At 34.8% G+C, this 25,152-nt stretch overlaps 1 protein-coding gene and 1 long non-coding RNA gene across 2 annotated transcripts in view; both read right to left on the bottom strand.

Annotated features, from left to right (window-relative positions):
- The window catches only part of SGCZ (sarcoglycan zeta), a 464,355-nt gene that overhangs the window by 338,716 nt on the left and 100,487 nt on the right, over positions 1–25,152 (bottom strand). The gene's annotated exons all lie outside the window — the stretch shown is intronic.
- Positions 1,364–25,152, bottom strand: part of LOC136790735 (uncharacterized) — a 107,355-nt gene continuing 83,566 nt past the window's right edge. Inside the window, exon 3 of the long non-coding RNA XR_010831218.1 lies at positions 1,364–2,014. This is a non-coding gene — a long non-coding RNA (uncharacterized lncRNA). The remainder of the gene's footprint in view (positions 2,015–25,152) is intronic.

The raw sequence follows: 25,152 nt of genomic DNA, 5'->3' as shown, positions 1-25,152 counted from the left end.
ATCACATACACATGATTTTATTTCAGCCCTCTTCCTCTGCTCCTCAAACAGTTCAGAAGTACATCAGTTTCAAAGGGAAATAATTGCAGAAGTTTATTTGTTAAAGTATTGGCCACCTACAATGGAATTAATTTCTCTCATCTTTCCTTAGACATCTTTTGAAGCATACATTTAGGTGTATAGCATTCATTTTCTGAAAATTAAATCCCGTTCTTGAAAAGATAATTGACTGTCAATACTATACCCTCAAAGGATTTTCATTTTTTCATTACATAGAAAATGAACAAATCTCTGTCCTTCTAATTAGCTTCAGAAAGAGGTGGACAGCGATTCTCAAAGGTGCACTCACCCAGAGTCTGGTTCAGGTCAGACTGGACAACTGGTGGAAGGGGAGGACGCGAATTTGCAATAAGAACAGACTAATTTTGTTTCTTCTGGCCCTAAGTGCAGGAGAGACCTTACTACCCAAATATCGCTACGGACTACTGCCTAAACACTACCATCTTTTCAGATCAGTCCTTGGTTTCCTTCTCTTGTCTGAAGGTCAAAAGCTGAATTAAACAAGCTCCCTGTCCCTATTCATTCAAACCACAGATATAGTTTAAAGACACACACACACGGACTCATTTACATTTGACTATAATTTCCATTTTCTCCACTCTACCTACCATTTAATCATTCTTACCAGAAATTCTATACACTCCAGATTATTAAGGAATTGAGAAGAATACATAAATAAAAGTGTGAGGCTTTGCATGGTAGGCATTACCTACTCCTTCCCAAATGAAACAGTTATATATAATTTCCAGGCTAAATACTGGTATTCAGTCTAAGATTTTGTATGTATATTTCCACTAACTTGGGCTAATCCAGGCTTTCTTCTCTCAAGAAGAAAAAAAATGGTGAGAACAGTCAAATAGTATCCAACTGTCTCTTATTTATTTTTATGAATATAGACTTTTGGAAATTTGCATAGAATGCTTGACAAATATGAATGGAGAAGGACTCCCTAGTAAAGATTTAGTCTCTTTTTCTGCTTGACAGTTTTTAGATGCATATAGCAGGTGTTTTAAAGTATGTAACAAATACGCTACTATAGTTAGGAGCGCAATAAATCAAAAAAAAAAAAAAATCATGACAGGAAGAAGAAAGGTGAAGATGCTGGAAAAATAATAGGAAATACATTTAGCTACCTAAAACTTCCATCTAGAAAGCCTCAATGTTACAGCCAGCCCTTCTGTGTGTGTATATATATACACACAGCATTTGGTTTTCAAGAAATAACCTGCAAAAGAGATATCTATCTGCTAGACAAAGTGAACAATTGGGTTTAAAACTGAAACAGGCTGAGGAAATAGGATATAGAGGAATTTATTTCTTTATGTAACAATAGTAACTATGGTTCTGTGTAAAGGTGAGAATCATCTTTTAGTAAGTCATATTTTGACAAAAAGGTTATTTTCCCTACCAGTAATTCCATATAAAATTATTAGCAATTTCACTTGAACTGTATTACTTTATGTTCAGTAAGTACAGCCTCCATCAAAGAGATAATAGTTCTGCTTCACATTTACATAATAGAAAAGGTAAGAATTGAATTCTACCTTGGATGATAGCCTTGGCATTTCTTTCATTTCTCTGCAGTGAGAACTACATAATTTGTTCTAGTCAAAAGGGAAATCTGTTGCATGGAAAGGGAAGAAATATCATAGCTTCTAAAGAGAGGAATTACCTTTATCTCAGAGAAGACTCAACTCAATTCCATTTAGAAGAGCTTGGGGGCTATACTGTTGTCCCCTGGTAACTACACGGATGGAGGTAATAGCATTTGGTTTTATCTTGGCATTAGCACAGCTGCCACCCAGGGAGCCAGCTTACCCTCCTCCAGTCTCACAGTTGCAGGGGCCACCAATAGCCAAGGCCCAGGGTAACCAGGGCACAAGTCTACTTCCACCATGGTGAGAAAGAGCACTCCAGTGAGCAGTGCTCTGCGGAAGCAGTCATCTCAGCAAATCTGGTGGAAAAGAACGACAAAGCTGTATGTTATTTTGTGTTTTGTGTTCCCTCCTGCCACTCCCCCAGATCAATGGCTCCCAAATATATGGCAGCCCAACAGATTATCATGATAGACCAGAAAGAACACAACCTTTCTTCTGGTCAGTATAGGAAGGAGAAAACCTAGTTTAGGAAACAGAAAATATGACAGGGCAACTGATATTGCCCCTCATACCACATGTCAGGTCACTGCAAGTAGCAAACTGTAAATGATGCTGCAACCAACACCTGAGTACCTTTTTCACTTTCAACAACTGAGAGAGCAGTGTAATTTTAGTGCCTTTTTTTTTTTTTTTTTAGTAACACAAATCAGAAGATAGAGGTGATCAGACTGCTGAAAACTCATGGAATATGAAACAGCACACCAAAAGGAGCAGGTTGAAGCAATTGGGGAAGTTGCATCCTTGCAGCTTCCTTGCAATAGTCCAATGAGTAATATTCCTTGTTGTTCTTACAAACGTGTATGTTAAGAAGAGCCGATAAGAAGTCAGGTGGATTTTGGAAGAGAATGTATTATCCATTCTGAATAATAATAAATACTAATTTTCCTTTATTTACTCTCAACTGGTTAACCAAATGGTGATTACATTTGACAGTTGCACAATAGTTGTCAATATGTTTTTTGATAGTTAGCAAGGAACTGAATAACCTGATCAAATGCAAGCTCATCTTTGTCATATGTAGTGGTTTTTTTTTTTGTTTGTTTGTTTTTGTTATTAACGACCAAAGGAAATCCAACTGATATTCTGGGGCTGTGGCCTCTTCAAATACGTGCATACTATTAAGTCAAATTAGAAGTGCTTGCAGAGAAAGATTTCCAGAAGAGTGATAAGAAACATTTAAGAAAAATGAGCCTTAGGTTTGGAATCAAGCTCCGCAAAATACTAACTGTAAATAAAAATGAGAGAAGAGCCTGCTACTATGGCAGCACAGAAATTTGAATTTATTATTTAAAATAAAAATATTTTTTTCTCTTTCCCTTCAACTCCTCCTCCACTAAAGGCAAGTCTTTCTGCCATGATAAGAAGAACATATTTCCATGAAATTGGTAAATTCCCTCCTGGGGCATATTTGCAAATATAACTATTATATAGACTCAGACCAGCATACATAAGGGAGCTAATATCATTTTTATCTTGCAAAAGACTAAGGGAGTTGTTCTTCATGGAAAGCTACAAATACTGCAGAAATATCAACACATGTTCTCTTATGATACGGTTATTTGTGATAACATTCCCATCAGATTCATTAATGCCAGGAACTTGGATGTTTTTGTGCCATCTTAAGGCAGGACCAGAGAGGATTTTTGAAATGTCTCTAGGTAACAATCTGTGAATCAAGCTGCAGAAGAAATACACCGTAACATCTTGCCGTCAGGCTGTAACTAACTCAGAACTTGTGTGCAAACTTTTTGGTTCAATACATATATGGAATAAAAGAAGAAGTTGATATTTAGGGGAGAAAGCAAGAGTTTTAATCTTCATTTTTCATTCCATTGCTTTTTCAGCTGACAGCAGAATTGATGTAACTGAACTCAGACACTACCTTGTAAGGCATTAGGAACACTATAATTGCTGGAACAATAGTATATTAATAGTTACTTTGTGCATTACTATAGCTCACAAGAATCACAAATCAACTGTGCAATGAGAGTCCCTATCTGGAATGGAAGAGAAGAGACAGGGTACAGCACAAGATTCTTCAAATACATAGAATGTACAAGGAGAAACATAATTAAACTCTTCGTCAATATTTGCATTAAACAGCAAAAGAAATGAGTAGTGTGTGAGCTTAGGTTCAGGATGGGCATTAGGAAAGTATTTCTATGGGGAGAAACAATGAAGTAAGAATAGATTGCACAGATTGATTCTGGAATCACTATCATTCTGGGGTTTTGTTTGTTAAAAGAAAAGATAGATGTATCACAGAAAAGACAGTTGATCTTAGGCAGGTATTCAACTAGAAAATATTTTGAAATCTCTTACCATTATTTTGTAGTGTTGAGCATACATCTTTAAATCTACTTATGCAATTACTATATTAGTACCTCATATTTGAAATACATAGTAACAGCAAAATAGCAAGCTTATTGGGAAAGCTTAACAAGGTTTCATTAATTTGTTTTTGAACTAAAATTCTAACTGTAAAAAGTACTGTAAAAATACTTCAGTGTTTAATGCTATTGACTATTTTTCTGGATACATATAGAATGACACTACTCAGTTAAATGGTATCTCTCTGGAAGGAGCCCTAGACTAAGTTGTGTGAGTCTTTTTGTAGAAAGAACAAAATTCTCTCCGTCACTTAAACATGGACGTGGAAAAAAAAGGTAATGCAACATTTCTTCTGTCTATCGCCAGCTTACTTTACTTTTACTTAGTATTCGCTTTCTTTGGGTGTAACCAGAGGTGCTCTCACTCTTGAAAAAAGCTCACATCAGCTTTTCACATGCACTGTAATGCCCAAGAAGAAAGTGCATGATCAGAACTGCAGGCCAGAGAGGATTCACAGATGAGACCTGATGGTCTTTGTTTTATCTGCAAAGACTGTGAAGTGACTTCACCCTGTTCCAGAGAAAATTTTTAAACTGTATTGTGGATATAGATGAATTATGTGCTTCCCCTTCTCAGGATCACCAAAATATTTTTTCTTCTCAGAAAGAGTAGTCAGGCATTGGAATGTTGGAGGTTGGAGTTGGTGCTTAGGGACATGGTTTAGTGGGTGACATTGGTAGTAGGGTGATGATTGGACAAGATGATCTTGGAGCTTTTTTTACAACATTGACGATTCTATGATTCTAATGCAGCAAAGTAGACTGAAAAGAAGAAAAAGCTTATTTTTTCCTTAAGTGTGTACAGATGCAACTCCACACATGCCATGGGCAGAAACAATGAGGATGTACTAGGATGTACGCTTTTTTTTTTTTGAAGTGTAAAACACAATTGAAACAAAACTGTGAAGAACTAACCCTGATTTGGTGAATAGATCTGCTGAATAGAATGTGGAATAGGAAGGCTCAAAGATTTTCTAAAGATTTTCTTGGCAAGAACCCTGCAGAATTTCTTAAACTATTTGTTTCTAAATTCTTAGCTGTAGAATATGTTTTCTTTCTTTTTTTTTTTTTTTTTAACTTTTTGCAAATAGTGCAAGCTGGGGTAATTCATGTAGTAGTTTCTCTGAAGCTAACAGAATTATGATAGATGAATGTAGCTCATTAAAATACAGTCCTAGTCTGCATATGAATTCTGGCAAGCTGTCTCTTTATCAGAATCCAATAAACACTGTCTCATGCAGTATTTGTTTAAACAGGCTTGCTATATATTTTTCACTGAACAATTAAGGTCCTATTTCCAGCAGCATAAAATACCTGGAGCTTCAGCTGACTTTATTAGGTTTAGGGGATATCTAGCATCTTTGGAAACCATGCTGCTCTGAATCTAAATGAAGAAAATGAAGAAAAACAAGTGAATAACTATATCCATAGATTCATAAAGTACATTCCTCTATACTTTACCTAATCAGGGCAAAAGAAAAAGCTCTGATATCAGTTACTATTGCATGTTTCCATCTTTGTAACCTATGGCTTCATTTCAACATAAAATTAGATAAGAAAATATAAATTTCTAAATTTATCAATGCCCTTCAGATCCTGCTGAAAAGGGTTCTCTGCTTGAATATTTTTAATGGATATAAGATATCTCAGATAGACTGCTCTGTTTCGTAGTGATTTTCAGACTGCAGCTTTCCAAACAGAAACCAAGACCATGGGGAGTGCCAGAAGAAATAAAAAGGACAGAGTCAGCATGCATTTTCTTTTTGTAATCCAATTAATATTTTTTAAAATCCTGTTACCATGTTGGGTAGCAGCTTCAATAAGTGAAATTAATTTAATAACCCAGTATTTCAAGCGTTATTGTTCCTTATTCATATTCTTATCATTACCATCTAGCTGTGGAGTAAATTCATACTTTGTTTAAACTCTTTCAGCAAATTTGCCATGGAGATGGTAGTGGAAGCAGCAAGGCTTTTGATTCAGTGCTGTCCTAAGGGTTTTTTTCAAATTCCAATTTTTATTGAAATGTCTGCAAAACCAAGCATCAATGTAACAATAAAAATATAGCTTTGACACACAAGACAACCAAGAGAATGTTGCGAGGGGAGGAGGAAGCAAGGAGGAGGAGAGAAGAGAAGAGGAAGAAATAGAAGTGTATTCATAATTCCTGGCACAAAAGTCTGTGTCTATGCAAGAACTTTATCAAAGTAAATATGAAGTGCCTGTGCAAAGTAAGATTCTCAGGATTCTAAGGGATCCATATGGATCTTTTTGTTTTGAAAGAGTAAAATGAGTTTTACTAATATAAAAGTTAGGAAGAGTCAAAACTCCACTCCTAGCATTTTCATAACAAAGTTTTATAAAACAGCAATGATATTTTAGCATTGAAATTGTCCAGCTTCCTTATACATTTTTAGTTATGTCAACTCTCTTATCTTGTCTAGAGACAAACTTGAAGTACATAAATTAAAAAAAAAAAAAAAATCTATTCTCTCATTTTCATTTTGCCTCTTCAGAAATTAACAGTGTTGGAGAACATGGTTTAACCAAGCTAACACATGCATTTCTAAACTTTAGGATCTTAAATTTCACTAGTATTAAAAGTATTTTTCTACCTGAAAATTCTATGAATACTTGACACATTAAGTTGTAAAAAACTGTACATTAAAATGTAACTCAGAGAATAGTCCCACATCAATAAATACAAACATGGTACATTTTGCCTGTAAAAAAACAAAACAACAGAAAACCCACCCCCACCATCACTGTTTCTGCTCTTACAGTGACTATAACAAAACCTGTTTACTTGCTACACAGCTATATTCTCATTCAGTCAAATTTACCTGAATTTAGCCATTCAAAGCAGGACAATAGGGTAAATTAATTTTAAATCATGTGACCACAAATGAAAGCAGTAACTGAAGTATCTCTTTTCATGCATGTTTATTTCGTATTGCAAAAAGGATGTAAAAATTGGTTGTTGCCTTTTATCTTCTTGGATTGCATGACAGACTTTTTTTTTCTTTTTTTTTCTTTTTTCTTCTAAATCATTTCACCCAAGTTCCTTTTCTGTTTTTAAATATTTTGTTTTAATACATACCTTAAAGAAAACACACTGTGAGAGCTATGTTATAACCATTAACCATTACCAAAACAGGAACTCAGTGAAAAAAGTGTGCTATGCATCCAATTCTTGCCCTAGATAAAAATACATTCAGATCCAGGTTTTCTTTGAGTTTTTTATTTTATGTTTGTTTTGTTGTTTGATTGTCTGTTTTAGTTTTGTTTTAGTTTTGTTGTTGGTTTTTGTTTGTTTTCTCTGTGGTTTTTTTTGTTTGTTTGTTTTTTGGCAAATTTATGTGTTTGTTAAGCTGATAAATCCAGCTTCTCTACCTATAAACCTAGATAGCAACATGCACCATGATGCTGGGAGAACGTACAAGGCAGTGGGATATCATGGCTACTAAAGCATTTACAGTTAACAAACTGGAATACAGTGATACCAAATCTATGAACTGTTCTGACTCAAAAGTTTAGGTATACTGTTTTGATTTATTATAAACTGTAATAAAGTTTATTATTTATTACTAAAATAATTTTACTAATGTTTTTAATAGGTGTTATTAAAATAGTAATAATATTAGGGAATACTACTTTTTCCTAGTAATAGGAAGGAATTTAGGAATTTCATTCCTAAAGAAAGAGGAAAGAAAACCTCTCCTTTTTTAAGAAAGATAAAACTTGTAATTTCTGCAACTGTTAGCAATATTTTGGGCAGAGGATGAAGAAGCATTTCAAAAGAACCAGTATTCACCTGTGACAGTATCACTTAGACTTAAGAATTCATCCTAAATAGCTTAATGCACAGAGGTATAAATTGCCACAGAGATGCCCAAGTGGCAAGTGGCTGAACTACTTGTTTCCCTGGCCTTAATACAAAAAGATAGCTATGTAAATACTTAAAACTAGAAAAAATAAACTGTAAAGACAAAACTGAAGAGAGGCTAAAATTATACATATTACATCAGTCAAGAACATGGCTTGACGTATGATAACTATTATTCCTTCACGAAATACTTACTTTGCTTCAGTAAACTGGGAAATTTTTAATACTTCACCATTTTTTCCACCGTACTTCTCCATAGTTAATCATGAAAGAATACAGAGAACCATAAATATACGTATCTTTAAAGATGGACTCTTTCATACCCCCCAAAATCATAGATGCTAGTAAGTTTTAAGACACCGTGATTTTATTTATTTATTTTTTTAGGCTATCAATAGAATAATAAAATCATCATTAACAAGTTTCTACTATAAAACTATCCAAAGACAAGTGCTTAAAATGGTCAAAGATTAGGAAAAGCTTTACAAAATGCTTGCAGGAGGAGGTATATCTATGCATATATATTAACAAGTCTTCAAGTCCTTACAGGCCTTTACAGGCACAGTCACTGAATGAGGTACACCAGAAAATGCTTGAACAAAGTACTGAAAAGCAGATTTCTAAGCAAAAATAAAACAAAACAAAAGCTTTAAATTAAAAGAAAATATTGTATACATAACTCCTCTATTCTTCTTTCTGATCTTCTTTTTTGCAGCATTAGCCCACCATTTCCCCCATTTCCAAGGAAGTGGTTTGTACTGTACCATAATTAAACTTTTATTCTGCTAGTGCAAATGCCGTAGAAATTTATATTTATGAAATGCACTTGTCACACTTATACTAGACTAAACAAGAATAAAAATTCACCCACTGGGTCTGCACATAGGCAAATTGTGCATTGTTCAAAGAATATACATATACTGCAGTTTTGGTTTGTATGCACAAATACAGATAAGCCACTTACAAAAGCACACATGGCTACCATTCCGGCTTTGTGCAGTATTGTGATTCCAGCAGAAAGAATGCAGAAAGGAAGCAACTCTTGAATTTTGCATCACAAGCATGAAGAGACAAGAAACAGAATATAATACGGACTTGGAAAGGTGAGACATGTAGGAGTTAAAACCCTTATGAGAATATCTGTCTCTCTCCTCAAAAGTAGTAATGCTAATGTAACTAGCTAGGTTGGAGAGAAGAAACAGATAAGATCAGAATGAAGATCAATGCAAGTTAGACAGTAAAACAGGTTGAAAAAGTAAGAGAAAGGTAGCTCTGGCTGTTGAGAAAAACATGAGAAAGACTCAAAGCTGGAAGTGATAAAACATACAGGAAATATCAAATGTATCTAAAATGGACTGTGTAGGTAACCTGACTCTACAAGCCCTCACTTTCAAGCCACTATCCTCTGAATGAATGCTACAAATCTGTAACAGCCCATTAACCTGTATTCTAAAAAGGCACTATTTTTATAATTTATATTAAAATATATCAGCAGTTAATCTTTTTTGATTAGATTGTCAGAATCTCTATCAGATCCATTAGTTAAGAGATGCACTGGCTTATTCCAGAGAGACAGCAAAGAAACTTGGCCAGTCAAGAATGCTACCTAGAAAATCTCATTTATTTCAAATCATCATTCATCAGCTTCATGGTAAGAGAGGGGAAAAAAAAAAAAAAAAAAAAAGTATAAGCAAACCAGAACACAAAATTTGTTATAAATGTTCTGTAATATTACCATTTTAAGGTACTGGTTGTCAATGACTTGTGAGAGCTATTGAATTGTTTAATGTGATTTTTTATGCTTTGGCTTTTGTTTTTGCCAATACATTCTTAATTATGCTAACTTGTTCTCCAATCCACACACACACAGTTTTTTCTCCTTTGTGGTTACTTTTATATCATTATCAAGCATGCAGTTCCAAGATTCCTTTCATTAAATCTATACATCTTTGAAACTACTACAACTTTTGGCTATGACAGTAATGCAATCTTGTGATTCTTCATTGCATACCTTGTCACCAGCCGCTAGCCACACATTGTGGACCAATCTGGCCGTAATTATGATTCAGTAGTAATGATTCAGTGCTACACTCCACTGCCAAATTTTAGTCGTCACCATTTCATCATAACAAACATTTTCTGCTTAGATTTAGGAGACTCAGCTTTGGGACTAATTATAACATTTTATGGAGACTGAATTTGCGCATCACCACAAGACAAAGTATATCCACTGACATGATGAGCAACTGATAAAGGTTAATTAAACTTTTCTATCTCAAGAAGAAAATTTGAAGGCTAACTCTTGCGTGTGAAAAAAAAAAAATTCCTCTGAAATTCATTACCTTTATCACTAAGAGTACTGGAATTATTCTTTCACCTTCAATAGCTAACAGATTCACCATAAATAGCAACAGTTGATGTCACTGACATAACTGACCTAATAAAATCAACTGCAACTGCATCACCGTCATTGTTTGTAACTTGAGATACCATTACCTCAAAAATAGAGACAGGCATTCATCTCCTTTCCAAGATAAAAATACTCAAAACCAATAAGCATGTGGGTTAAGCATTAGGAACAGTAGACAACAAGATACAGTTCTGTCTACGTGTCCTTGCTGTGTTGGCCAGGCACTGTGCTCTGCCAGTATAAACACAGGAGAAAGACCCTGGGTGAGCTGATGCCTTCTAGGGACCTCCATCATGACATATAGGTCTTTCTGTGACACTTAGAGAACAACCACAAAGGTCAACTAGTTTCTTCTGTTTCCGTAGTCTAATTACTTGATAGAAAAAGTTCATTAAGCTCACAGAGCTAGATACAAATCATTATAAATTTAAACAGAGCAGCCTCTGCTGGCCTATGTTCCACATCAGTGCTTTTCCCAAATCCATCTCTCCTGCAACCTGCAATACCCTCATAAACAGTGAGTAAGCCTAGGAGAAAACATAAAATGAAGGAAAAGCTTAAGAGCTACTTTTTTTTTTTTTTTTTTTCCCCTGAAATTAAAACACAACAGAAGGAAAAGAAATGGTAGAAGAGCAGCATTTGGGCTTCCTCAGAATGGTGCACACCTGACTAAGTAAACAGACAGGGTATGCTACAGCCAGAGAAGAGACCAAAGACATTAGATGCAGTCTAGCAGTAAGATCATGGTTTGACAGGGGCATACCATATTCTTTTGCTCTTCACAGCACCGAGTTGGAGAACACATTTCTCTCAGATTAGGAGTACTTCATTCTCCAGCTATCAGCTTAGAATTACAACAAAGAAGAAGCATCACTGTAGACACCCAGACATAGCGGAGGGTTTTATCCCCTGAAGAATTCTTGCTGATAAGTATCACTCTACTGAGACATACAGGAAACAGCAAAACACATTTTTTTCAGTTTAGCAGTTTATTTCTTTCTCTCTGTCAGTCCTTTTACAGGTGGCTGTTGTCAGGTTATCAGTTTCCCTCAAGATCAGCAGGTGAAAAGAAAACAGAAGATCTTGGTAGTTTAGAAGCAAGTTTAAACATACAGACAAGCATCTTGAGAAAGAAAGTAGATAAAAACAAAATCTGGTGGCTTGCAGTAGACCACAGTCTACTTGGAGTAAGGCCTAAATCAAACCCATAGGTAAAGTAAAAATTCAGATCAAAAGAAATTTCACTTGAAAATAATCATGTTACATTATAAACTGTCACACCCTGGATTTGTAGCAAATGTTAGTGATTACAACTATTGGGATTCCAAGAAGTTTTTTCAAGATGCTGCTAGCAAACTAGAAAATCGCCGTATTTGAACATATAATATAGGATCATCTTCTTTCCAAAATGTGATGAGCAAGGCCCCACACTTCTGATTCTCTGGGTTCATGCTCAGTTAAACAACGAGGAAATAATGAGAAGGATACAGTCTGTTTTTACAGTACATTTTTTTTTTCTTTAGAAAAACTGTTTTAAAGATTGGTTTCTCAGAAAGTTAACTTTTCTCCAGATTATTAATTTTCTTGCCATGTACTGTTTTTCTATGCTCTCCAAAATTCAAAAACTTGATATGCAGAGATGCATGAATTCTTTATGGTAAGGTGTGCAGTTCATAACAGACTTGGGTATGTCCTGGGTATAGAGGCTTTAGAGAATGTGGAAGGTGAATCAGAGGGAAGAGCAGAAAAATGGCAATTCCTTGCATAAAGCAGATGCTCCCACCACTGAATATGTATTTCTAAAGCTACCGTTGTCCATTTGCTTTTACTCTGTCCTTCAGGGTCTAATTAGATCATTCCCTCTCAAAACAAGACAATTCTTGCACTTTTTGTAAAGATGTATATCCAGCCCCACAGAGTTAATGTGCTGTAATGTATAAAGCTACGCCGTAATACCACAGAAAGACACATTTTGCTTAATGCTACAAGTCAGTATAAGTTTGTGGATGTTTACATGACCATTTATTGAACTGTTGCTTGTAATCATCTATAGACTTGCATTTTCCAATTCTTTTCACCAGCCAGCTTATCAATGCAACAGGAAACCAAGCTAAAAAGGAAAATAGTTCAAGTCCTCTTAATCTCTCTTTTTCCAGCTTTCATCCAAATAGAATTTGCTTGGCTTCAGTCTTTTGGGGACCGGCTGAGCTATAGATAAGCAGATTCCCACCAGGGAACACCATTGAAATTAAAAGGCTGCTGATCCTTCCACATATTCGCCTTTAGCAGAATAAATTAAGACTATTATTTTTGTATACAGAGTTCGTAGGGCATCCACTGATCCCAACTACTGCTACCATTAAAACAGATGTTTTCATAATCTAAACTTTGAAAGCAACATTGTGTTTTAGAACCTTTTTGACCTTCCCAACTGAAAAAGTCAGCCAAAACCTGATGACTTGCTGAGAGCTAGCAAATAAGAAGACTTAATTTACAGTGCATTTCAGCAGTGATCCCTATATGAAGTTTAGGTGAGTGAATTGATCTACCAAGTACATTAGCAGACAAGACAGCCCGCGAAATCCTGTCTTTTTGCAAATTCAGCAGCAGAAACTAGTCTAACAGGTCTATGCCATCCAGTAATTTATACTAAACACTAGATATTAATTCTCTTTATAGCACATTTGCTAAATCAGTCTCTTCCAGTGCAAATGTTATATATTTGCAAAATCAGGAAAGATGCTGCACTTAAAATTTGACACAAAAAATGCAAGCAGAGACAAGATCTATGGAGCACCTGTAAATCTTAATTGTGTATCATTAAAATGCAAATGTTTGGCATATTTATGTGCATACATACATGTGCCAGTGCTGAGAAAATACTGAAGTACTGCTTTTTGGAGAAGATTATAAAGTTTAGAGATCTCACCTTTCAATTTAGCTCAAAAAAGATATCTACTATTGTTTTTATTCTTTTTTTTTTCCACTCTGACATTCCTGTTGTCTCTCTAGAAGATTTTAACCACTTTTTTTCTTTTTTTAATTCTTTTTTGAAAGTTTCATTTACACAGTCTCATAGTCATTTAAGCCCAGAAACATATTTATCATTAAGATTCATATCCATTACTAAAAAGTTTATATGAAGTATATGGCTTAGTCCTCAAAAGGTATAAAGGTATATATATATATATATATATATATACACACACTACTTAACATTCGGACCCAAGACCTAGATCTGAGAGAAGGTAAGTTACCACTCACTTCATTGCCAGTGTTCCCAAAAGCTTTGCAATAGTAGTTATCCAATTCCTTTTTTGAAACCAACATAAGCTATTCAAATTGAGGACAACACGTGGAGGAATTGGCAAGCCTGATCAATGATCCAAATGTATGGTATCATTTTCTTTCAGCTATGGATACATCCAGCACTAGAATTGGTTTTATATTTCCTTTAGTGTGGCTTAATAATGTGTCGAAAGATGGACAAGGTACTTCCAGACGCTTTTTCATCCCTGCATCCCTGTGTTCTTTAACATTCAGTCATATTGATGGTAAACACTTCAATGTGCCTGTACTTTTTCTGACATCCTTCAATCCTTCTTAGGAACAAAGTCTATAGATCTTATGCACTCCATTAACTAGTCTAGCCACATATTTAGCTCAAAAAAAGTTTTAATTTGATGCTGATTCAGCTGACTTTTTCCACAAACTTTATTGTTGTAACTTGTACATAGATTTTGTAAGCATAAAAAAATGTGTGGCAAGGATTACTGTGGAAGTAACCTGAGCTATTTATTTATTTATTTTTTTATGTCTTCCAAATTTCTAAGAATAGAAAAAAGAAAAGAATCTATAGCTGCCTTTTTTATTATTTTATTTTTTCCTCCTACGATTCAATGAGCAAAGCCTCACAGGCTTGGACAAGCAGTTAGTTCAACATCCCAGCAGGCAATGCATGTTGCAGCAGACCTTTTGCCTTTTATCAAGGATATGACACCTTCAAAAGTTCGATAACTTAGTAGGGATTTGACGGAACCCAGAAATTGCTGAAACAACTGTGGTATCAGCAACAGGCATTTCAGGAATGGAAAATTTCTGAAGCCACAGAGCTTGTGTTTCTCCAGTCTCTGATTTAGCCTACAGCTAACTCTGGCTGTCACAGCTGGGCAGCAAAATGACAAGGCCATCATTAACTACAGCTTTTTTTCTGTATGTCTTGCAAAAAGAAGAAAAGTTCAGTATATAGGAAATGGTAGAGCTGGTATATAGGCTTAGTCACAGAAGAAATTTCCTATTTCAAGCCAGCTCTCATAAAGAACAGGATTACATAGCCACCGAAGAAATAATATAAAAACATCAGGAAGACTGCCATATAGCAGTGGGCTAGTTAGTACTGTCAAGAGGGACTACTGTATTCTATCCCTTAATGCAGAGGAAAATATAATGATAATTTATACAATTGAAAGCTACTGTATCTCTTGTTCATAATTTAGAGCATTCAAGAACTGTAATTGGTAAATTGATCCAAACTTTTCCCCAGGAGTATTTTTTCTGGTTATAGCTAATACTAACATGTTGACAGCTACATTTTATGCCTACCAGAAATAATAATTCTTGTAAAGTATGGGAGCAATTATTTTCATATTACTGCTATTTAAAGTGAAAGGACTTACTCCCCCTCCTCTCCTTTTTACTAGTAATGCATCTATGGCTCATATGCAAATACCTTCATAAACTTTGCAGCTTTCAGCTGTCAAGTCTATCGGTTAGCAGGTTAATATAGCCTTCATTTTAGACCCGTTTTCTAAGAAGTCTGCTTAAAATACATTCATTGCCTTGAAGCCAGAAGTAGACCATGCCAAACAATACTAAATTAAGCATGATAAAATTATGGACAAGGGCAAGTTCTTTAACTCTATACCATGGTGAAGCTTGCAGGAACAGATTACATTCTCCTTAATTAAATTTTCATCTTAATCAGTCCCAATTATTTGCTTTTCCAAATGTTGTACTATAGGACCACTTAATTTAGTTCATATTGTAGCAAATCTGTAAGGCCCACTCCCAGCCCAGAATCCCCTTCTCCTTTATCTGCCTTCTCAGCTTTTTCTGTTGGGCATGTCTGTGTATGCATACATCACAGAGAAAATGGATTTGATTTAACAGAAGAAAACTGTTCAGCATCTTACTGCCTGTTGTAACATTCCTCACATACAGCTGAGCAGATGCTCACATTAATTTTTAAATAAATGTGTTACACTAAAATCATATTAACATTGCACTAAACATTAACAAGAAAATAAACTTTTTTTTTAATCATGTAAAATAGATTGTTTTACATTATGTAATTTAAGCTACATTAAGCAATTGCTGAGGACAAAGTCCTTAGACCTCCACTGATTCTGAATTCTGAATTCCCTATTCAGTTCTGCTACACAATTCTCACTTCATAAAGGGCTTCTAGCTAATTGCTGCAAATAAAGGCCACCTTGTTGTAGTATACTGTAGTCATCTGTTTCCCCTTTCGATACAGTTAAGGATGCTTCCTGAATAATAAGTTGTAGCTTCTCACAGATATTTGCATTCAAACCAAAAGAGGTAATGGAGTCCTAGGGATTCATACAGAAACTAAAATGCCACTGTTGTATGCCAAATGTATTTAATTTTTGCGAGTACATTAAAATTACATATGCCAATGGATATCACGCTAATACATAAATGAGGAACAAATAAACTAACATGGAAAATTAAAATCAGATATACCTGTTGCATAAATGACTGACGTTTATAATGTGCAAGTGTGCACGTGAATGATTTTTGTGTAGCATTATTGAAAGAATTGGGACAGTTTTCAGTAATTTGGAAGAGGACCCACTTCACATTTATTAATGCTGTATTGTCTAGAAAAATGGTAAGGTCTTCACTGAGTCGTCAGATTTTTAGCTTAAAATGGCATTTTACTTTTTTTCCTAGTATGACCAAATTTTTATAAAATCACCTATATATGTATATATATTTTAAAATAAACAACTGCCATGTTGTAATTCTTACATTTTAACAGCAAGAGCCCTTTCCAGTGGAAGGCATTTCTGTCAAAGAAAACAAAACTGGTATTAAACAGCATGGCTATACAGAATAAAAAATTAAGAAAAAGTAGTTATAGAAAACAGAATGAGAATAATAAGAAAGACTGAAACAAAGCATTAGTTTAAAAATAAAATACCTAAGCCAGAATAATAATAATAAATAAATAAATAAATAAATAAATAAATAAAAAGATATGTTTTGGTTCTACTTCTGAATTTATCATACAAGTTTGAGATGAACGGTACCATAAAAGATGGTATATTAATGGTGGCAGTAACGTTGCAGATTAGAAAAAAAGTCTGAATTATTGCTGAACTCAAAATATTACTTTGACTTTCATTCTTCAAATATTAAATTCAGAACTGCTGAGACCCAAACAGCCTTCTTAGATGCCTCACCTGAAACAATATCTTTTCTCTCATGTACATCTTCACATCTTTTATTTGATTCACTACTCCTTATGGAACAGCTTGAACAAGGTTTTCCTAAGAAATATTGCAGACTTATTGATCTTAGAATTGATAAATGTTTCCCATGCATCTAAACTTTCCTTGAAAATCTTTTATTTCATTACTCTGAGGGTTTACTCTGCAGAGAGTACATTACCTTAGCAAGTAAAATCAACAAGTCATCAGGCTGTTCACTCTAAATATTTCTCCTCTTGTATAGGCTGTATACCATGTTCTACAGGCTCTTTCATGTATAGGTTTCCTTCAGCATAATAGTCACTAAATAGTCACTGCCTTTAAGTAACTAGTTAAGATCATGTTACAAATTATATATAAAATAATAATCTTATGTCAGTGCCTTTCTGACTGAAGATCAACAAACTCCTAAACTTGTGGCTGCAGTTATTGCAGTTCTTTGTGTCATTCTATCATCCTTTCACCTATCTTCTTCATTTTCTTTTTGAATTCTGGCAGAAATCTGTCTACACATATTTATATATTTTTAAATTTATTTTTGGAACAAAGAGGCAATTTCTAAATGAAATAATGTTAAAGCCTAATTACAAAGAAAGAATAATAAGAAAAACTTTGCATATTCAGTGTTTTTTTTCTCAATTTATTAAATATTAATTAATACCAAAGATATTCCATTTAACATATGCAATTAAAATGATTCAATATGTTGTTGTACATTTTTATATTTTAAGATTGATTTAAGATAAAGCAGGCAGTTTTTCACTTCTAGATATTCCCTATTGGAGATTTTAGAGGAATATTTTATTCACCTGAAAGCTCTGATAATATTTCTCCTTTTTAATTGAATGAACAAATCCACATGAGTAAATATACATTTAAAATTTACTTGCACAAGTGTTCACAGCAGCAGTTAACTTTGAAATCTGATTCCTAAACCTAAACCAGAGGGAATTTTAAGTACTAGGACCAAAAAGTGTCTTTCACCTCTCAAAACACTGGGGCCAATAGAACTCCCTATTGCTCAACTCTATGCATGTCATGCAAAAGTTTAATTTTGCAGGCAACTGTGGAACATTTTTTTTAACACGTAAGCATCAAGAGTATCATAAAGTATCATCAGAAAATAATTCTTGTGGACCATTGCTTGTCTAAGAAAACAGGTCAGTCTTTCTGTAAAAATTCAAAGCTTTCATTCTAGAATAAATCTGAGAAGCCACAGAAATTATTTCCCAGATTTATCTATCTATCCATTTATTTATGTATTACCTATCAGTTTGGGTCTGCTTCCAGGGGGTCCCAAAGCATGTCAGTTATGGTCTGCCAGAGCTCCTCAGACTACAAGTACTATATTATATTTTGAAGAAAATGCTCAAAAGCAAATTTACACACAGTTGTGTGTTTTGTACGTCTTCCTTCCGTACCACTGTTGTTTTTTTTGTTTTGTTTTGTTTTTTGTTTGTTTGTTTTTGCTTAGGATCAAAGTATTCACACTGTGCTATGTAGAATTCAGTACACATTATTTTTTGATGGACAAAACTGCATCACACTGAAATTCCCCATGTCTATCCTCCCCATTCCATCTGGCCCAAGTAAGTAGCTGGGAGCAAGGGTCTAAATTAAATAAGACTTGAGCCCATGCTTCTGGGAGCGCTCTGCAGTTTGCCCTAAGTTGGCAGGTTGGTATTCTTGGTGTAGGTAAGTGAACATCGGTGAAAAGATACAGCAATACATTTTATGGCATCCTGAGATGATAGATGTTGGAAATCAGCACACTTTCACTTCAGTAATGAGCGTTGCATATTTCTCCCGGTTAGAAGTCTGGATTAGACATGTTTGCTCTGTACAGATCGGTACAAAGTAGACAGGTTAGCAGGGAAGGTATTTTACACTGGAAGATGCACTCTCAGCCACTGAAAGGAGAGAGAAAAAGTGCTGTACCTATCTTGAGTAAAACTGCCAGGGCTCAGTGGCTGGTCAGCAAATCTGAGGTGACGTGACACCATAAGAGCTGAGCAGCTAAGTGCATTGTGGTGTCACACTGGTGGGGAAAGGCAGATGAGGCTTCAGGCAGCTACTAGGGACAGACAGAGCAGACTGATCGAGTCCAGACAGCATCTCTGGGCTTTCCACCTTGGGTTTGCTGACAGCTCAGTCTGATGACTAAGTGACACATTTCAGGTGACACATTTCCAGCTCTGTGAATCAGCATCTACAGATGAGGTATTCATCAGGACATTTCAAGCCAGCTGTATAATAGGATTTTTACCGAGTCTTTAATCGTCTTTATCGCACAGCCCTGCAGCAGCGCTCTGGACACAACCAAGACTGCGTCAGTGCCCAAAGGAGAAGCAGTGCTTATCTCCACAGGTTTACAGTCTGAGGAGATAACTCTGATTACGGAAACTGGAAACAGACACAGAATGTAAAATGGATGGATAACTTCCAAAGGCCACAGACACTTGCAGAGAGTTTGTTAGGAAGTGTAAGCATGAGAACAAGGCAAGAGCAACAAAAGCAACAAGATGGCGGCAGAACAGGCTGGTGGGGCAGGAAGGCACAGCACAGCACAGCACCTGGAAAGCCACCAAAACTGCAAATTTGAGTGTGCTGACAGGGATTTATTTCCCTCAAAGAGTGGTACAGGGGAAATGTTTTCTCCTCTCTGTAAATCTTCCCTTTTCAGGAATATTTCTCAAGAGGAAACTGTTATGCTCTTAGATTAAATTTAGAAGTGTTGACAGGAATTCTATCACTTCCCTGATGGTATTTTTAACTTTTAGATCTTACAGCTATAGAAACATACTGTTCTGTGCATTTTTTACATCTTAACAATGCAATAATATTTTCTCAGAATTTATTGCAAGCAAAAAATGCTTGCAATATAATTTTCTTATGACGTCTGTCATATTTATGCAGATGCTCATCTAATGGCTTCAGTAAGTAATAGTTATCTAAGAAGAAGCTGTTTGATTAATGAGCCAAAATAATCAACCACAGACTTGAGAATGGAGCAAAGCAAAATGTTGTGAATTATATAATTTATAATTCTGTCTCCAATTTTTTAACAAAAACAAGTAATTGTCCAGTTGTAAAAGATTATATAAGAAAGTTTTGAACTGGATATTGCAAAGTGAAATCAAATTGCCAGTTGCTAACTTAGACAAGGCCCTAGTTTGGCACAGACAGTTTAGATACAGAAGAAAATAAGCTTTGCATCATTAGTATACTTGATTAACTATTGTTGTTTGCTTTCCTCAAGTTCATCCCCTTTTTTCCCTCACCCTGAGGTTAGAATTATTAAGCCTGAAGTGCTAGTAATGGAAATAGAGCCTTCCAGAAAACAGTAGGAAATTACTTATGCAATTTAAATAATTATCCGAAACCATGCCCTCCCAAACAAAGGAAATCAGAATAAATCAAAAGTAACATCTGCTATGGATCTGTAGATTTTGTAGGATAATTCCAGAAATAACGGATGCAACTTGGGATATTTATTAAGTAAGTTTGTAGGAATATACCAATGTCCAGTTAGAGTAATGTATTTTTTGCCCTCCAGTATGCAGCTAAACTGTACGCAGTAAGAGATCCAAAAGAAAATGGAGCTACCTAATCTTCAGTTATATTCTTCCCAAAAGGAAAGACTTTCCTTATACCCTTCAGCCTACCTCCAGTACTACAGCTATCCTGGTTTTTGGATTATTTGCCAATCTCGGTTTATTAATGCAGACAGGTGAATGTCAATAAGGTATGAGGCTTATCACAGTAACTTTCCATTTGGCATTTTACAATTTGCAGACAAATAAAACTCTTCCCGTTATCTGCAGTAGTTCCTCATTGAGACTAGGGATCACTAGAGGTCACTTCCCACCAGCAGCTGGATGATTGACAAGTAAGCTCATTGAAATTCTCCCCTGGGCGCAGAAAAAGTTAGGGAAAGGGGATCCAGGATAGTGGCAAACAAGAAGGAGGAAGGAAAGAGCAGGGAAATGCCAGGTCTTCATAATAGCGTAAACCTAATCTTCACTGCTTCCATGTACCCACCAAACTGGGACTTTGACAAAAATAATAAACAGCTTGAGAGCAATGCAGGGCATTACACTGCTAGCTTCCAATTACTGTTCAAAATAAAATATTAATAAAAAGGAAGTATGTATTAACAACATCATAATAATCACAAATATCAGCTACCACAATGTAAATACTGAAATATCATACACCAGGCCTTAAAAAAAAAAAAAAAAGTTTATTTCACATGTTAAGTAAGCAAACAGCTATATCTGCCAGGTCTGAATAGGAAAGTTTAGGATGGAGCCCAGAATATATAGTACACAGTAGCTGGCTTAATAGTAATATTTAAACTGCCAAATTCAATATCTTGCAAGGAAGAAATCTATCAGACTGCAATACTTTGGGAGATTAAAAAAGCAAGCACACAAAAACTAAATAACTGAGAATATTAGTTACAGAGGCTTTAGAAACCTAGAGGGAATGAGTAAATCTTAAAATATTGTATACTAAGAAATTTTCCCTATCATCAAGTCATTCTATAATAATCTCTACAAGGTGCTTGTGCCTTCTTTTGATACATCTTCTACTGTCAGGAACTGCATATTGGACTCCGTGTATCACTGGACTTACTTCTCAGCTCAACTTTTATCTAACCAGTAGCAAAAACAGATAATGAAAAAAAAAAAGCAATAATCACTAAAAGGTAAGAGAGAACAGAAATCTTTTTACTGTATTTACTACTCTGGCTAAGAAAATCAAGTAAAAGAGAATGTAAAGGCAGAGTTAGAAAATAAGTTGGAATATTTTAAATATAACAATGAAGAAACACAGATCCTCAGAAACATGTTCATAAAATGATAAGCATTTTAATGGCAGTGAAAACCTAAATGTCCCTTTGAGGTTTTATTTGTTTATATTATTCCATTAAATTATTAATTTATATTGATTGTTTCTAAAAAAAAATATATATATTTCATTCATAGATTAATTTTTTTAATCATTTTTTTTTCATTTTTGTTTGTTTTGTTTTCTGCATAAAAAAGAGAAGTTAATTGACTACTGGTGACTGATCTAGGTACAGTGCTGAGACATTATGATATTAACCTATATATTAAGATATATCTAGTTAAATTCACTGTTTCATGTCTAAGATAAACAAATATTAGTCTAAGCTATCAATTAAAGTCAAATTATTTTATAAATGCATACATATATGTTATGACTGAGGGTTTTGTTTTATTTTGTGTTTAAGACCACTTTTCAAATGGAAGGATGTTCTAATACCTCCCTTGCAAAATAAGCTGGAGTTTTTAAAATGTACATAGGAAACCTCAGTGCAGAGGAACAAGCTTTAGTGTCTTTATCCTTTAAAGCCATCTAGAAAAAAAAAATACATCTCTCCTCCCTTCTCCCAGATAAATATTCCCTCTAGAAAACAACCCACAGGTGGGGTTTTGGGCACACTTGTCACCTGTAGTCCTCATTTTTGCCCATTGCAGGTCCCCGGGAGTCCCCAGAACCTCTGGTTCCAGCTTTTCCCCTTCCAGCCATCCCCCATGAAGATCCACCACAATTGTTTTTCTGATAGCAAAACACAGAAGAGGAGGAAGATCTGTACAGGGTAAGGCAAGGAGAGAACAAGGCTGAGTATCAGTCACAGAAACTAGGCAATGATCCCAGTCACCCTGTCTCTGCAGAAGGAGGTGTCCAGGTTCACCTACATTTTTCCTAACTCCAGACTCTCTCTATGAAAGACATTCCTTGCTCTCTTCCCAGCTGATGAAACAGTCACACTGAGAGCATGGCCTGCTTCTCCCAAGTCCTACCTGACTCCATCTCTCCTGGCATTTTCACTGGGGGCCTGGTCTCCGCTTATGAAAAATTCTTTCCATTAGCCCTCCAAAGACAAAACAAGAAAAAAAATCAATGACTGACTTGGGAAAAAATGGAGGAATGCATGGAAGCACTTCATTGAACTACATGGTAGTAATGGTTATTTCTTTTGGACAGACTTATTAGTAAAAAAGTTAGCAATTTCAGAATGACTAAATTTGGCAAAACTTTTCAATTAAAACTTCTGAAAGAGAAGGTAATACTCAACCCAATACTTTTGATTTAGGTGTTTGTGAGTAGAAATAATAACAATAATAAGAAGTTAAAATGGTAATACTTTGTAAGTTTTTTGTTTGTTTGTTTGTTTGGTTTTTTGTGCAGGCTATTTTTGAAGAGTGAAATATCAACAACTAAATCAAGTTTTATATTTAAGGACATACTTTCCATCTAGTTAAGGCTGTCTCCTTTTGTTATGAGTAGAGAAGTTGAATAGACTTTTTTGTTTATTTTACTGAATAACAACAATTCATATCAAACTGTTTCCTTCTCCCACTTTCCATTAGTATCAAAAATGGCATTATTTATACAGCCCTACCTATGACAGTAATATATAATATCTGTCAATACACACTGTATGTAATAAGAAAGACCTGCCACTATGTATCATTTCAACACTTTAAAATCCTTTTGAAACATTTGATGAAAATTATTATTGAAAGACTTCTTGCTTAAAAAAAATAAAATATTTTTCTCGTCAGTTAGTGATAAAATGAAAGAAAATGAATAATCCACACTGTCAACTAATCTCCTGTCAATTTTAACTCACAGTGACATTTTTTAAATGACACAGTGTCTGGCAAAACCAGAAAGTTTGTATTTCATTTGTTTCTTTTGCAATAGAAGAATGAAATATATGAAATGTTACCCCAAAAGTATTCTTGAAGAACTTGGACACATTCAGTGTCAAACATAGGTGTGCGAAGTTATCATTTGCAAATCCCCAGAATAGTCTTATTCCTTGCAAACATCACTGTCCTGGAGAAGTTAGGATTTTACTAAATCACAAAGGAACATTTAGATAAAATTGCTGTAATAATCAGTGGTTACTGCATTCAAGTCTTTACTGTTGCCAATTCTATGCAACAACATCTCTCTCACAAATTAATGGAGAAGTGATGATGTAATAACAGCTTCCTGAGGAATTCAATTTATCCTTTCAGTAAAGATATCAGTGTTTACTCAACTTTTAATAGCATTTTCAAGCTTCTACACATCTCAAAATAGACTGAAGATAGTTATCAAAGTGATCAACATTTACATTGCTTATGAATTCCTGCTACACCAAAATCATTACATTTACACATTTACAGTTACAAGAGATAGGTGGACCTGTGGACATTTTGCTCAGTAATCTCAGTTTTGTAGAATGAAAGAAACAAGGAGCAATGCAAATACTAATGTACAACAAATACAAAATGATGACTTGGATACTGGATCATCCACAGGAGAATCTTTCCACTGGGAATTGCATTACATTATTATGAAGAATAACTTGAAAAGTATTTGTCATCTAAGTAGGCAGTGATAAAACTTCATGATCAACTTCCATTATTTCTGTCAAAGTAAACCCAATGAAGAGTTAAAAAGATCAATTAAGTTTTTTTATTAGTATTGTTTCTAAACATTCTATTTAGCAAGAAACAGGGAAATACAAGAACCTAACGGTAACAACTCTGACATTTTAGGAAACGTAGTAAGTTGTTTAGGCATTGTGTTCTCAATTACTTTACTCCATAAGTTCTTGCCTACAAAATATATATCCATAAAACTTTGCTTAGAAATCAAGATTAGACTTGGAGCAATTAGGTGGATTGTTTGGATTTCTCTTGAAGTGGAATGAAGATTAGTCATTCAGTTGATTACAATAACAGCAATTATTTGAAAACAAATGAAAGGCACTGAACACCTAGATTTCTATATTGTCTGAAGACCTGAGAAGTCTGACAAAACAAATGTGTTCAAAATTACAAGTAGTAAAAGAAGTGCTTATTTGCAAACGTAGAGAGGACAATATTGAACAAACAGACGTTAGAAGGAAGAAAACAATTATTCAAAAGGATCAGTGAATATAAAATTTAATCTCTTCATTGCATAAATGACATCTAAGATTGAACTTGAATGTGACATAAGGAAGAGACTGAACTGCAAAACAAAAAGATGCCAGGTAATAAAAGCTGTTATGCTTTCTTCAAAACTCTCTAACATGCACTCCAAAATGAGTCAAACCAAGAGTTTACATTTTACCTTAAATTACCAAGAGACAAATAAGCTCTAACAGAAGATCATGTTCCCAAAGAAAATAGGTTTCTGGTATTACTGAAGATGAAACCAT

This window comes from Anser cygnoides, chromosome 4, assembly GCF_040182565.1.
Source record: "Anser cygnoides isolate HZ-2024a breed goose chromosome 4, Taihu_goose_T2T_genome, whole genome shotgun sequence".
Taxonomy (NCBI): Eukaryota; Metazoa; Chordata; class Aves; order Anseriformes; family Anatidae; genus Anser; species Anser cygnoides.
Note: the sequence above shows the minus strand (reverse complement) of the source record. Positions and strands in the feature narration are given on the sequence as shown.